This window comes from Phyllobates terribilis, unplaced genomic scaffold (genome assembly GCF_046119375.1).
Source record: "Phyllobates terribilis strain yellow unplaced genomic scaffold, ASM4611937v1 Scaffold_4__5_contigs__length_816908805, whole genome shotgun sequence".
NCBI classification, from domain to species: Eukaryota; Metazoa; Chordata; class Amphibia; order Anura; family Dendrobatidae; genus Phyllobates; species Phyllobates terribilis.
The window spans coordinates 194,492,351-194,508,047 of NW_027362764.1; the positions used below are offsets into that span (position 1 = coordinate 194,492,351).

At 48.9% G+C, this 15,697-nt stretch overlaps 1 protein-coding gene across 5 annotated transcripts in view; it reads right to left on the reverse strand.

Moving 5' to 3' along the window:
* The window catches only part of NEK10 (NIMA related kinase 10), a 554,523-nt gene that overhangs the window by 427,954 nt on the left and 110,872 nt on the right, over nucleotides 1-15,697 (reverse strand). The window lies entirely within an intron of this gene.

A 15,697-nucleotide genomic window follows, 5' to 3' on the forward strand; every position in this document is an offset into this window, starting at 1 on the left:
ATACATCTATAGCTGGTCATAGACAAAAGACCAATCGGTCAGCGAAGGAACAACAGACTATATTTTTAGTTGATTCTTTGAAAATTTACAACATGCATAGACCCAGAACTACAGATAATAGACCAATACTAACTTAAAAAAATGCTCAAAGCGTAAAAATTCTGTGGGAGATTTAGCAAGTGAAATGTGCTAAAATTCTGTTAAACACTTCTTTAGCCTTGTTGTACAAGGGGGTGTAGCTTATCCAGACATGGCTGTGGCTTCACACAAAAGATGGCGAAGGTTGAGAGGGGACAATGTATGCTAAAATTGCACCAAAATTCTGTCACAAAGTCAACCGATAGGAAGTGTAAACAAATGTCAAAAGATACATCAAATTTATCCTCCAGCATAAGTCCAATGTGATAAAGTTGCGCATTTTACTTACGTTGTTACAATGACTTACATTTCTTGTCTATTGATATAGAGCAAACCTGGACAAGCCTGCGGCACATGAGCCACATAAGGCCCTTTTGCTTTTCCTGTCTAGCCCGTGGACCAGGACAGCCAATAAGTTGCAAAAAGTGGCATATGGCAAGTGGCGGCACACCTGCTCAGTGTCTCTATTTCAACGGTGTCTGCACCCTCAGAATGTCAGGGTCATCATAGTATGTGTGGAGGCATCATACTGTGTGGGGGTCTGTGGGGACATCATATTTTGTGGTGGGAGCTGTGGAGGCATCAAACTTAGTGGAGGAGCTATGGGAGCCATCATACCGTATAGGAGGCTGGGGAGACATCATATTGTGTGAGGGATGCAACTGTGGAGGTATCATACTGTGTGGGTGGCTACTGTAGGGGCAACAGGAGACTGCGGGACCGTCATACTGTGTGTGGGGGAGACTGTGGTGGCATCATACTTTTTGGGGGGCCTGTGACGGCATCATACTGTGTCAGAGACTGTAGAGGCATCATACTGTGTGTGTGTGGTAGGGCTGCAGGACCCTAATACTGTGTGGTGGTCTGTGGGGGCCATCATACAGTGTGAGGGCCTTTGGTAATCAAGATACTGTGTGGTACTGAGGGGGCGATTATACTGTGCGGTGGGCTGAGAGGGCATCATACTGTGTTGTTTGGGGTCTGTGGGCCATCATACTGTGTGTGCAGGAGACTATGGTGGCATCATACTGTGTGTTGGGGGAAACTGCAGTGGCTTTATACTGTGTTGGGGAAAGACTGTAGTGGAATCATACTGTGTGAGTGGGAGACTTTGGTGACATCATACCGTTTTTGTTAGGGAGACTGTGGGGGTCATCTATATATATAATTGTCTTATCCCGTCTGTCTGTCTGTCTGTCTGTCTTTCTGTCTGTCTTTCTGTCTGTCTGTCCAGGAAATCCCGCATCGCTCATTGGTCCGGCAGCGGCCAATCAGCGCCGCAGGATTTCTGAAAAAAGATGGCGGCCGTTAGCGGCTCATCTGCCGGACGGAGGTCAGCGGCGATGCAGCGGGGAGATGAGCGGCGCTAGCAGCACAACTACCCCGACCGGCGCCGCTGACCTCCATGCGGCTAACGGTTTGGCCCGCTGATCTCCCGACAGCAAGTGTGAACGGAGGACCGGGGAGCAGCGCCGCCGGTCGGGATGCTTCTGCTGCGAGTAGCCGCTCATCTCCCGGCTTCTCGCAGCAGAAGGAGCCGCACAGGCAGCGCCGCTCCCCGGTCCTCGCTAATACGGAGCCGCACAAGCAGCGCCGCTCCCGGGCCCACACTAATACGACGCTGATTGGTAGCGGTGGCCGGCCGCGACCAATGAGCGAGATGGGCGACAAATTTAAACGCCGCTCTGCTGATTGGTCGCGGTGGCCGACCGCGACCAATCAGCGAGATGGGTGGCAAATTTAAACGCCGCAGTGCTGATTGGTAGCGGTGGCCGGCCGTGACCAATCAGCGAGATGGGCGGCAAATTTAAACGCCGCTCTGCTGATTAATCGCGGCCGGCCACCGCGACCAATCAGCGAGATGGGCGGCAAATTTAAACGTAGCGATAATTTTTTAAGCTCAGAAACGAGAGACACCGACGGCGGACGAGACGGGGAAAACGCAAGCAACGGCAGCAAATAAACAAGTCTGAACTCTGCAAGGACCATGGCCACCAGGACGTACAGGAAGTGAAACAGGTTTTGAGCCAGAGCTCTGATCAATTGCAGATCATCAATCTCTCTACTTATACTCTAAGTGACACTGAAAGGTCTGTATTACAAAAGGGTCTAACATTTTCTCCTATGGTGCCGGCGGACAAATTCACCTTGATAAAAGATTTGTATCTATTTTGTAGGAAAATCATTTTTAGGGTCATTTACAGCAAGTCTGATGTGCCATCAGATCTTTCTTCTCCTACGGATAGACAGGTCTTCTCTGATCTACTTGAACTCCTACGGGACAACCAGGCATACCAAGGTAGGCAAAAATTTCCACACCGATTACCTTCTAAAATCTTACCGCCCCTGTCCATGGTTCCAGCAGTGTTTACCTTCTTTGAAGTCATGAAGGATGAGATCAGGAGATTACCCGCTAATAATTTATCCCATCAAGATCTAACAAACATGGAAAGACGTGCCCTCCTTTGTCTGCAAAAAAATCAGGAATTCCTTATCAAGGAAGCTGACAAGGGGGGGTAACGTTGTCCTTTGGCCCCGGGACATGTATACCACTGAAGTACATAGGCAGTTGAATAATAGCAGATTTTATCAGAGGCTTCCCTCGGATCCGACTCAGATTTTCTCGGCTAAATTTGAACGATTGATCCTTAAGGCATTTTCCATGGGAGTTATCAATAAACAGGAGAAGGACTTCATGATGGTGAGGAAACCCACTATTCCTACTTTCTACATATTGCCTAAAGTGCATAAAGACCTGGTTTGTCTGCCCGGACGACCTATTGTGTCAGGCATAGGAAGTATCTGTGAAAAAGCATGCATTTATGTAGATTTTTTCTTGCAGCCACTTGCCACCAGCCTTCCTTTTTATCTCAGAGACTCTTCCCATCTAATACGGTCTCTCAACTCCCTAAGTTTACCTGACCAGTTCCTGCTCATCACTGTTGATGTTGAATTGCTGTATTCCAATATAGCTCACCAGGATGGCATAGCAGCGGTCCTGCACTTTCTGAACAACACGAGTGGAGGTAATCATCTGCATGACTCCTTTATTGTGGATCTTTTGAAATTTATCCTCACGCACAACTATTTTGTATTCGATCATGTGTTTTATCGGCAGGTCTCTGGGACCGCCATGGGCGCACACCGTGCGCCCGCCTTCGCCAATCTATTCCTGGGTTGGTGGGAGGATACACACGTCTATCCCTTACGGGAATACAATTATGGGGTTTTCAAGTGGTTCTGCTTCATTGATGATATTTTAATTATTTGGATGGGCACGGAGGCGGAGGCAATTGATTTTGTTGATAGACTTAATGTTAATGACTTTAACATCCATCTTACCCATTGTATATCTTCTTCCGCAGTCTATTTTCTGGATTTGGAAATCAGGATAGTGGGCGGATCACTTGTTACTAAATTATACAGAAAATCGACTGCTACAAACAGTCTTCTACATTACCAAAGCATTCATCCCAGAAATTTGAGAGACAGTATACCAGTGGGACAGTTTTCAAGGGCCAAGAGGAATTGTACAACACAGGATGACTTCAAAACTGAGGCCAGTAACCTAACTACACGTTTTCGTGAACGGGGCTATCCGAAATCCATAATCTCTAAGGCACATCAGAGGATCATCACCAAACCACGGGAGGTTCTGTAGCAACCACGAGCTGACATGGAAGACACACAGATCAGATTTATTACTAGGTTTAACAATTAATGGAATGAAGTAGGTGGTCTATTCCGCAAACATTGGAACATACTGAAGACGGATCACCGTCTATCCAGTATATTATTGGACAAACCTTTGTTGACGGCTAGACGAGCCCCAAATTTAAGGGACAAACTCGTTCATAGCCATTACTTACATCCATTGTACAATACCTATGGTGGTAATAGGCTCAAAGGCTCTTTTCCCTGCGGCAATTGTTCTGCATGTCCATTTTTTTCATCTGAAAAAATCTTTACTAACCCGACTGACAATCGTCAATTTCCTTTGAGGGACTACATTAACTGCAGGTCCACTAATGTTATTTATGCTTTGGCCTGTCCCTGTCCCAAGGTTTATGTTGGTCAAACATCGCAGGAACTTCGGAGGCGGGTACAGCAACACGCTTCGAATATCCATCTTGCTGAACAGGATTTGAGAAAGGGCAGGACCATCTCCACGGTGGCCCTGCACTTTCTTCAATTCCATTCCAGCAGCCCTAATAAACTGCGAGTTACAGGCCTCCAAAAAATGAAGCCTAACCCACGCAATTCAGATCATACTAGGGACCTTTTGAGGACAGAATCCAGGTGGATCTTTACACTTGACACAGTGGCCCCAAAAGGCATAAATGAGGATCTCTCATTTACTGGTTACTTGGCTTAAATTTCCATGGTGTCCTTATAAGCAGTACTCTGTTTATTTTTGGGGTGCACGTGCACCTCCTTTAAATTCCATTTCAGCAGCTTTAATATCAATATTTTTTAGATTCTACCCAGTTCCCCGGGGTTAGTTTCTTATTGGACCCTAATGTTTGATGTAGTGGCAATGAGGGGCACGAATGAGTATTTTCCACTTCTGACTTTTCCAGACTCCCATGGTGTTCTTGTATGTGGAATCTTGCCCACTATTGGGGTTTTGATTCTCCTTTTTTTTTTTTTTTTTCCCCCCTCCCACGGGGCCAACTTGTGCAGTTCCATTAGTTTATTGCTTATTTTCTTGTATTATTTGTGATTGTTTAGCTGTGTGCATCTTTACACATATTTGCACACAGTCTCTTATGTATTCATATGTCTTGTCTTTTATCTTAATAAAAAATAAAAAAATAAAAAAAAATTAATTTAAAAGATTTTTTTTTTTTTTTTGTTGTTGTTGTTGTTTTATGTCTGTCTGGTCAGTGAATCTTATATGTCCAGGTCTGTATTCTGTTATGTGATGCATCTTTGTATCTATGCATGTTTGGTGATTGTCCTCAGATCATATACTGGCTTCTTAGTATTCCTGGTTTGGACTGCAATTCTTTTTGATCAATGCTAGCACTTTCTTGTGTGACCACTATTATTCTCTGCAGCGGACGCGCTGCTCCTGGGGTTTTTGCGTTCCATTGTGGAACGCAAGCCTCTTCTTCATTATGACTACGTGCATGGTTCATTGCTCTGCGTGTTTACCCTTCTGACTGGATATGACGTTTACTTTACTTCCACCCGCGTTCCACCGTATGGTCCGGGTGGAACGCATCTTTGACAACAATAGCTTCAGGGCTGTGTTTGACGCCCTCTGCTTTGGACCGGATATGACGTTTAACCCATTTCCGTTTGCGTTCCACCGCATGGACTGGGTGGAACACATTCTGATAAGAACAGGCCTGTCTACATGCCATAGGGAGACAAACACTCACCTGAAACTAGTCACACCATTTGGGATCAACTATATAACACACAAATGTGCTCTTAGACAACATACCTCTGACGAAGCTGCGTCTGAGCAGCGTAAAGCGTAGGGTCTCTGGTGCCAGCAGGTAATTATCCTTCCATATATTTTTTATTTACTTATTTTCTTGACTTGACCACTCAGGAATGCCTGTCTTGTTATTTATATTTGGATCAACTGTGCCACGTCATATATGACTTTGGTGACACAATCCAATTAGCAGTATTGGCGCCAAATTTAAACCCCGCTCTGCTGATTGGTCGCGGTTGCTGGCCGAGATCAATCAGCAGTATTGGCGCCAAATTTAAGCACCGCTCTGCTGATTAGTCGCGGTCGCCGTCCGCGACCAATCAGCAATATTGGCGCAAAATTTAAACACCGCTCTGCTAATTGGTCGCGGTCACCGTCCGCGACCAATCAGCAGTATTGGCGCCAAATTTAAACCCTGCTCTGCTGATTGGTCGCGGTTGCCGGCCGACATCAATCAGAAGTATTGGCGCCAAATTTAAACACCGCTCTGCTGATTAGTTGTGGTCGCCGTCCGCGACCAATCAGCAGTATTGGCGCCAAATTTAAACCCCGCTCTGCTGATTGGTCGCGGTTGCCAGCCGCGACCAATCAGCGATATTGCCGCAAAATTTAAACACCGCTCTGCTGAACGGTCGCGGCCGTGACCAATCACCATTACTGCCGCAAAATTTAAACCCCGCTCCGCTGATTGGTCACGTTCTCTGGCCGCGACCAATCAGCATTATTGGCGCAAAATTTAAACCCCGCTCTGCTGATTAGTCCCGACCGCCGGCCGTGACCAATCAGCGATATAGTCGCCAAATTTCAACACCGCTTTGCTGATTGGTCGCAGTTGCCGGCCGCAACCAATCAGCGATTTTGGCGCCAAATTTAAACACTGCTCTGCTGATTGGTCGCGACCGCCGGCTGTGACCAATCTGCGATATAGGCGCCAAATTTAAACCCCGCTCTGCTGATGGGTCGCGTTCGCTGGCCGTGACCAATCAGCATTATTGGCGCCAAATTTAAACCAAGCTCTGCTGATTAGTCGCGGTTACCAGTCGCAAATAATCAGCATTATTGGCGCCAAATTTAAACACTAAAAACCGCTCTGCTGATTGGTCCCGGCCGTGACCAATCACCATTATTGGCGCCAAATTTATATAACGCTCTGCTGATTGGTCGCGACTGCCGGCCGCAACCAATCAGCATTATTGGCGCCAAATTTAAACCCCGGTCTGCTGATTAGTCGCGACCGCCGGCCGTGACCAATCTGCGATATAGCCGCCAAATTTTAACACCGCTTTGGTGATTGGTCACTTTTGCCGGCCTCGACCAATCAGCGATTTTGGCGCCAAATTTAAACACCGCTCTGCTGATTGCGCCCTGTCGACCGCATACATATTCTAGAATACCCGATGCATTCGAATCGGGCCACCATTTAGTCATATTATATGTGTGAATGGGGGAACAGGTGACATCATACTATGGGGAGACTGTGGGTTCATCATATTGTGTGTGCGGAGCTTTGGGGGCATCATACTTTGTGTGCAGGGGGCTGTGGGGCCAACATACTGTGTGAGTTTGGGGGGGCATAGAAGTGGGAGTTGTGTGTATATTATAATGTGTAGGAGACTTTGGGGCATAATACTGTGTTGGGGGCTATAGAGACATCATATTGTGTGTGGCGATATCATACTATGTGGGGGGAGTTATTGATCAAGACACATCTGTACTTATTATATATACTTAAGGCTGAATAACAGAAGCATTATGATTTACTGCTTTTTATTAGCTTTATAAAAGCAGTACATTATATGGTATTGATTAGCTGCTGCTGCTAAGAACACATTGCAATAAGCCCTATTGTAACATGTAAAAGCAGTAGCAGCTAGTCAATACACTTAAAGGGGCTGTCCACTACTCAGACAGCCCCTTCTCAATCACCGTATACACCCATTTAAAATAATAACCACCTTCACCCACCTCTGGTGTGTTGGGGTTCCTGCGACGTCAGAGCCGGTTCTCCCAGGACCCGAGTGACGTTGTTACGTCATGTGAGCCAGAAGCCAATCGGTGGCCACTAATGGACCACTTCACTCTCACTCTATTCAAACAAAACTGACATTCAGTGAGTGAGAGTGAGAGCTGTTGCAGCTCTCTAACGCCACCCCTCAAGGAACTTATACAGTGGTGTGGTGAGCACCTTGACTCCACAGGTGCTTCACAGAATTTTTACACTTTTGAGCCGTGGAAGTGAAAAAAATATATTTTTCATGCAAAAATGTTGGATTTGCCCCAAATTTTTCATTTCCATAAGGTAAAAGGAGAAAATGGACTGTACAATTTGTTGGGAAATTTCTCCTGAGTACACAGATACCCCATATGTAGTGTAAAACTACTGTTTCGGCACACGGCAGGACTCGAATGGGAAGGAGCGCCAACTGAATTCTGGAGCTCAATTTTGGCTGGAATAGATTGTGGATGCCATGTCCCATTTGAGGAGTCCCTGAAATGCCAAAACAGCAGAAACCCCCACAAGTGACCCCATTTTGGAAACTACACCTCTCAAGAAATTCATCTAGGGGTGTAGTGAGCATTTTTAACCTTCAGACGATTCACAGAATTGTATAACATTAAGCTGAGTAAATGGAAAATTACCATTTTTTCCACTAAAATGTTGCTTTCGCCCCAAGTTTTTAATTTTCAAAAGGTATAAACAGAAAAAATGAACGGTGCAATTTGTTACGCAATTTCTCCTAATTGCTCCAATACCCAATATGTGATCGAAAACTACTTTTGAGGCATAGGGCAAAGCTGTGAAGTAAAGAAGCACCATATTGGAGTTCAGATTTTGCTGGAATGGTTTGACGGTGCCATGTCACATTGGCAGAGCCCCTAAGGTGCCAGAACAGCAGAATTCCCCCATAAGTGATGCCATTTTACAAACTACACCCCCCAATGAATAAATCTAGGGGTGAAGTGAGCATGTTGACACCACATGTGCCTCACAGAATTTGATACCATTGGGCAGTGAAAAAAGAATAGTTACATTTTTACCACTAAATTGTTGTTTTAGCCTCAAGTTTTTAATTTTTATAAGGGTTATAGGAAAAAATGGACCTCAGTTTGTTGTGCAATTTCTCCTGAGTGAGCCAATACCCTATATGAAATCAGGAAATACTTTTCAGGCACAGTGGAAAGCTTAGAAGGGAAGGAGAGCCATATTGTAGTGCAGATTTAGCTGTTATACTTTGGGAGTGCCGTGACCCACTGGAAGAGGCCCTGAGGTGCCAGAACAGCAGAACCCCCCCATTAGTGACCCCATTTTACAAACTACACCGCAATGAATTTATCTAGGGGTGCAGTGATCATATTGACACCACGGCTTTCTCACAGAATTTAATACCATTTGGCAGTGAAGAAAAAATAATTAAATTTTTACCACAAAAATGTTGTTTTAGCCCTAGATTTTACATTTTCACATGGGGAAATTGGTAAAAATAGCACCAAAATTTGACACACAAGTGGTGTGGCTCTATAGCCACACGGGGAGACTAGGGAGGGACAGAGCGTAATTTGACTCTTGGAGAACAAATTATCGTAGAACAGTTTGAAGACTCCATATACAGAGCCCCTAAGGGCTAGAAGAGCAGAATCCCTTCTCAAGTGACCCCATTTTGGAAATAACACCACTCTAGGAATTTATTTACAGGTGTAGTGATGATTTTGACTCCATGTTTTTTTCCAGAAACATGCAGCAGTGGATGTTGCTGAGTGAAAATTGCAAATCTGCCGATGTAGTTACTAGTACATTGTAGTGCCCAGTACGCTGTAGTGACCAGTACATTATGCCAAGCTCGTGCTTCTGGAGACATGCACCCGTAAATTAAACGGGCTCTCATCGCTACAGAAAGGCGAAACATATGGACACTAAATGATGAAAAAGCTGTTTTCTTGACACATTTTTTAATTTTCTTTCACTACGTTCACTGAAGAGGTTAAATAGTGTGACAGTTTTATAGGTCAGGACATTCCGAACACGGGGATACCAAATATATGTATCTTTTTGTTTATTTGTTTACATAAATATACCTATTTATTGATTTAATATTTTTTTCATTTTTTTGTTTACTTATTTTATGATTTTTTTTAAATATATTTTTACACTTTATTTTTTTAACTTTTTTATGTAGTCCCTGTATCTGACTAACTTTTATTACTCTAATCGCTGGTATAATGCATTGCAATGCATTATACCTATCAGTGCTGAACTGGCAGAAGCCTCCTGGACCATGCTCCTGGCATGGTCTAACAGGCTCGCCGTAGCTGGATGACCCAGAGGTCATCATGACGACCTCGGATTGTCATTGCAACGATCGGGCCCTCGCGATGACGTCGCAGGGTCGCCGATCTGAAGGGAGAGGGAGCCCCCTCTCTCTCCTTGCCTTCTAAATGTTGTGATCGCAATTGTTGGTGGCATTTAGGGGGTTAAATGGGCCAAAGGCGGTGTGGGCACCACTGCTAGCAATGACAGCCGAGGCTCGGCTTTCACTTAAATAGTGCTCCCGGCGGAGATCGTGCGAGCATGATCCTGTGCCCGAATTATCGCCATGACATAAGTTTACGTCATTTCGCGGGAACCCTTTTCTGAACATTACAATGAAGAGTTAATGAGCCTTGCCACACAACTTAGGATAAAAGCCAAGGAAGGATGTTGTAATGCACACGCCCGAACTGACTGACGTGTGCATGTTTATGTAGTGATTCCACTGTGCCATGAACCGGAGAGTGCCTGGACGGGCGTAACTAAGTATCTGCCCGATCCGACCAAGGTCGCACGACGGCATACGACGCCAGTGCACCAGGGAGGAACCGAGCAGAGGAACCAGGGTCTACTCCAGGTCAGACTCCGGACACGGCTGTTGACCCACACCGGGGAATACTGGAACAGGCAGACTAGAGCGCAGGCTGGGTAGGGTCCAGTACAGACTGGGAGACAAATTCGAAACCGCAGACGCGGCGGACAGGGCCGAGCAAAGCGAAAACCGCAGACGCGGCGGACAGAGCCGAGCAAAGCGAAAACCGCAGACGCGGCGGACAGAGCCGAGCAAAGCGAAAACCACAGACGCGGCGGACAGAGCCGAGCAAAGCGAAAACCGCAGACGCGGCGGACAGAGCCGAGCAAAGCGAAAACCGCAGACGCGGCGGACAGAGCTGAGCAAAGCGAAAACCGCAGACGCGGCGGACAGAGCTGAGCAAAGCGAAAACCGCAGACGCGGCGGACAGAGCTGAGCAAAGCGAAAACCGCAGACGCGGCGGACAGAGCTGAGCAAAGCGAAAACCGCAGACGCGGCGGACAGAGCTGAGCAAAGCGAAAACCGCAGACGCGGCGGACAGAGCTGAGCAAAGCGAAAACCGCAGACGCGGCGGACAGAGCTGAGCAAAGCGAAAACCGCAGACGCGGCGGACAGAGCTGAGCAAAGCGAAAACCGCAGACGCGGCGGAAAGAGCTGAGCAAAGCGAAAACCGCAGACGCAGCGGACAGAGCTGAGCAAAGCGAAAACCGCAGACGCGGCGGACAGAGCTGAGCAAAGCGAAAACCGCAGACGCGGCGGACAGAGCTAAGCAAAGCGAAAACCGCAGACGCGGTGGGAACAGGCTCTGTTCACACGGAACAGACTAGAAGGGAAAGGCAGAACCAGATACCCACAGGGTACTTGCAGAGAAGTAGCGAGTGGACCACAAACTCACAAACGGAAGTACAGTGACAACGAGCAGGAGTTAGGTACGAGTTCAGACTCTGCAGACAAAGGAAGGGAACGGACATAGAGGCAAAACAGGTAAAGGATAGGAGAGAGTTCAGACTGGAACTGAGTGTACGGAGGAGACCGACACTGCAGCGGAATACAGGAGCGGGTCTGGGAATACGGCCCCAGAAGACGGGAGGAACAGGCTAGGAGCGTGTTCAGACAGGACAGACAAGATACAGGAACGGATCTAGGTAATCGGCCCCTAGAAGGCGGGAGGAACAGGCTAGGAGCGTGTTCAGACAGGCCTAGAAATACAGCCTCCAGGATAGGCAGACAAGAGAACACAGACAGGACTCAGTTCAGACACGGGAACTGATACCGCAAGGCAGGAGACATAGACAGGACTCAGTTCAGACACGGGAACTGATACCGCAAGGCAGGTAACATAGACCGGACCTGGCATGTCAGAGACAAAAGCCAACTGACAGGGCAAGATGCTCAGGCATCAGTTAATTGGGGCAGCTGATTTAAATACCAGGTGATAGACAGCAATAGGCTGAGGACGCACAAGGGGTGTGCCTGCAGCAGGTACAAAAAGCAGGAAGTGATTGGGCGCCGCCCTTAAGCAGCAGACACAGAAGCAAACAGACAGCATGGAGGGAAGCCAGAGAGACACCCTGGACTGGAGATCAAGTATGCGCTCTTGCACAGTGGGAGATGGACCACTATGCAAGGACACCGCCAGGTATGTTACAGTACCCCCCCTTACGCCCCCTCTTCTTCAAGCCTGCCAGAATGTTCCGCAGGGAATTCGAAGGCCAATCCTTTACTTCAAGGAGATCACTTCCACTGTCCACTGGAGAAACTGGTCTCATCTGGATAGCTAGGATGCTACCTCCTATCCAGCCATCCTCAGCAACAGACGAAACGGGTGGAGTACCAGGAACAGCACACAAGGAAGTCTCTCTCCACTTATTATCAGGTAGCACCCCAGAGGGTTCAGGAGACAACTGGAAGTCCTCCGCCGGGTTGGAGGACTGCAGAGACTCGGAGGTAACCTCTGCTTCGGGATACATCTTGTCAAACTCACAGGATGAAATGGGCGAGGTATCAGGTACAAGGTGTAGAAAAGTCCCTGTTACCTTGTTATCTGGTGGTACCCAGGAGAATTCAGAAAACAACTGGGGGTCCTCCGCCGGGTCGGAATAGTGCAGAGACTCGGGGGTAACCTCTGCTTCGGAGTACACTAGGTCGGACTCGCTGGATGAAGCGGGCGAGGTATCAGGTACCGAATATAGAAGAGTACCTGTCCATTCGTTATCAGGTAGCACCCCGAAGGGTTCAAGAGACAACTGGAGGTCCTCCGCCTGGTCGGAGGGGTGTAGAGACTCGGGGGTAACCTCTGCTTCAGAGTACACTAGGTCGGACTTGCTGGATGAAGCGGGCGAGGTATCAGGTACTGAGTATAGGAGAGTACCTGTCCATTCGTTATCAGGTAGCACCCCGAAGGGTTCAGGAGACAACTGGAGCTCCTCCGCCTGGTCGGAGGGGTATAGAGACTCACGGGTAACCTCTGCTTCAGAGTACACTAGGTCGGACTCACTGGACGAAGCAAGCGAGGTATCAGATCCAGGATATAGGAAAGTCTCTGTCCATTCACCACCAGGTGGCACCCCGAAGGGTTCTGGAGACAACTGGAGGTCCTCCGCCTGGTCAGAGGGGTGTAGAGACTCGGGAGTAACAACTGCTTCGGAGTACACTAGGTTGGACACAGTGGACGAAGCGAGCGAGGTATAAGGTACAGAGTATAGGAGAGTCTCTGTCCTTTCGCTACCAGGGAGCACCCCGAAGGGTTCTGGAGACAACTGGAGGTCCTCCGCCTGGTCGGAGGGGTGTAGAGACTCGGGAGTAACCTCTGCTTCGGAGTACACTAGGTTGGACTCACTGGACGAAGCGAGCGAGGTATCAGGTACAGAGTATAGGAGAGTCTCTGTCCTTTCGCTACCAGGTAGCACCCCGAAGGGTTCAGGAGACAACTGGAGGTCCTCCGCCTGGTCGGAGGGGTGTAGAGACTCGGGGGTAACTACCACTTTGGGGTACCCATTGTCAGGCTCACAGGACGAAACGGACAAAGTATCGAGTACCGGGTGTAGAGAAGTCTCTCTCCATTTGTCATCGAGTGGTATCCCAGAGGATTCAGGAGGCAACTGGGGGTCCTCCGCCAGGTAGTAGAGGTGCACAGACTCTGAAGTAACCACAGCTTTGGAGCATCCTTGGACATGCACACCGGTTAAAGTGGGTGAAGCATCTGATGCCGGGTGCAGGAAGTTCTCCTGTGTGGAGTCTGGATGGGCAGAAGTCTCTTCGGGCAGGAGAACTGGTGCACTACCCACACACATTACCCGTTGGGGCTTCTCCGGGATACAGGGAGATGAAGCTTCAGTAGGGACTTCAAGGTTGGGGTCAGGAGGTCTTAGGGAGGACAGACCCTGGCGTGACGGCTTGCCTCTACGTCTAGCACGTCTGGACTGCCTCTTGAGGTTGGGAGAAGTATTCCGGAAAGCGTAGTCACCCTGTGAGGATTCTGGGTGGGCAGTAGTCTCATTGGGCTGGAGGACTATTGCGCTACCCACACACATTACCCATTGGGGCTGCTCCGGGATATTGGGAAGTGAAGCTTCAGCAGGAGCCTCCGGGTTAGGATCATCGAAGACCATTAGAAAGGCCACCAGGAAGGCCATTAGGTCCAGGAGGATCGGATCCTGTGTTTCATATAGGGGGTTGATCCATTCCAAGGCATCACCCGCCAGGTAAGACATAATGAATGCCACCTTAACCCGATCGGTGGGAAAACATAGAGGGTAGAACTTGAAGTGTAGCATGCATTGCTCCACAAATGCACGACTTTGTCTTGGATCCCCATAATAACGTAGCGGATCCGCAGGAACGAGAGCAGATAGATCCATCTGGACGGGTGCGTAATTCGCCTGGAACTCAGCTAAAGGGGAAAAAAAAAAATTATTTATTTATTTTAATGCATGTATTCGCTGGAAAACTTCTCAGAGAGCGAAGGCCGTGGGGCTCAACGGGAACCATGGCCTGAGCATGCTGTAATGCACACGCCCGAACTGACTGGCGTGTGCATGTTTATGTAGTGATTCCACTGTGCCATGAACCGGAGAGTGCCTGGAGGGGCGTAACTAAGTATCTGCCCGATCCGACCAAGGTCGCACGACGGCATACGACGCCAGTGCACCAGGGAGGAACCGAGCAGAGGAACCAGGGTCTACTCCAGGTCAGACTCCGGACACGGCTGTTGACCCACACCGGGGAATACTGGAACAGGCAGACTAGAGCGCAGGCTGGGTAGGGTCCAGTACAGACTGGGAGACAAATTCGAAACCGCAGACGCGGCGGACAGGGCCGAGCAAAGCGAAAACCGCAGACGCGGCGGACAGAGCCGAGCAAAGCGAAAACCGCAGACGCGGCGGACAGAGCCGAGCAAAGCGAAAACCGCAGACGCGCCGGACAGAGCCGAGCAAAGCGAAAACCGCAGACGCGGCGGACAGAGCCGAGCAAAGCGAAAACCGCAGACGCGGCGGACAGAGCCGAGCAAAGCGAAAACCGCAGACGCGGCGGACAGAGCTGAGCAAAGCGAAAACCGCAGACGCGGCGGACAGAGCTGAGCAAAGCGAAAACCGCAGACGCGGCGGACAGAGCTGAGCAAAGCGAAAACCGCAGACGCGGCGGACAGAGCTGAGCAAAGCGAAAACCGCAGACGCGGCGGACAGAGCTGAGCAAAGCGAAAACCGCAGACGCGGCGGACAGAGCTGAGCAAAGCGAAAACCGCAGACGCGGCGGACAGAGCTGAGCAAAGCGAAAACCGCAGACGCGGCGGACAGAGCTGAGCAAAGCGAAAACCGCAGACGCGGCGGACAGAGCTGCGCAAAGCGAAAACCGCAGACGCGGCGGACAGAGCTGAGCAAAGCGAAAACCGCAGACGAGGCGGACAGAGCTGAGCAAAGCGAAAACCGCAGACGCGGCGGACAGAGCTAAGCAAAGTGAAAACCGCAGACGCGGTGGGAACAGGCTCTGTTCACACGGAACAGACTAGAAGGGAAAGGCAGAACCAGATACCCACAGGGTACTTGCAGAGAAGTAGCGAGTGGACCACAAACTCACAAACGGAAGTACAGTGACAACGAGCAGGAGTTAGGTACGAGTTCAGACTCTGCAGAATAAGGAAGGGAACGGACATAGAGGCAAAACAGGTAAAGGATAGGAGAGAGTTCAGACTGGAACTGAGTGTACGGAGGAGACCGACACTGCAGCGGAATACAGGAGCGGGTCTGGGAATACGGCCCCAGAAGGAGGGAGG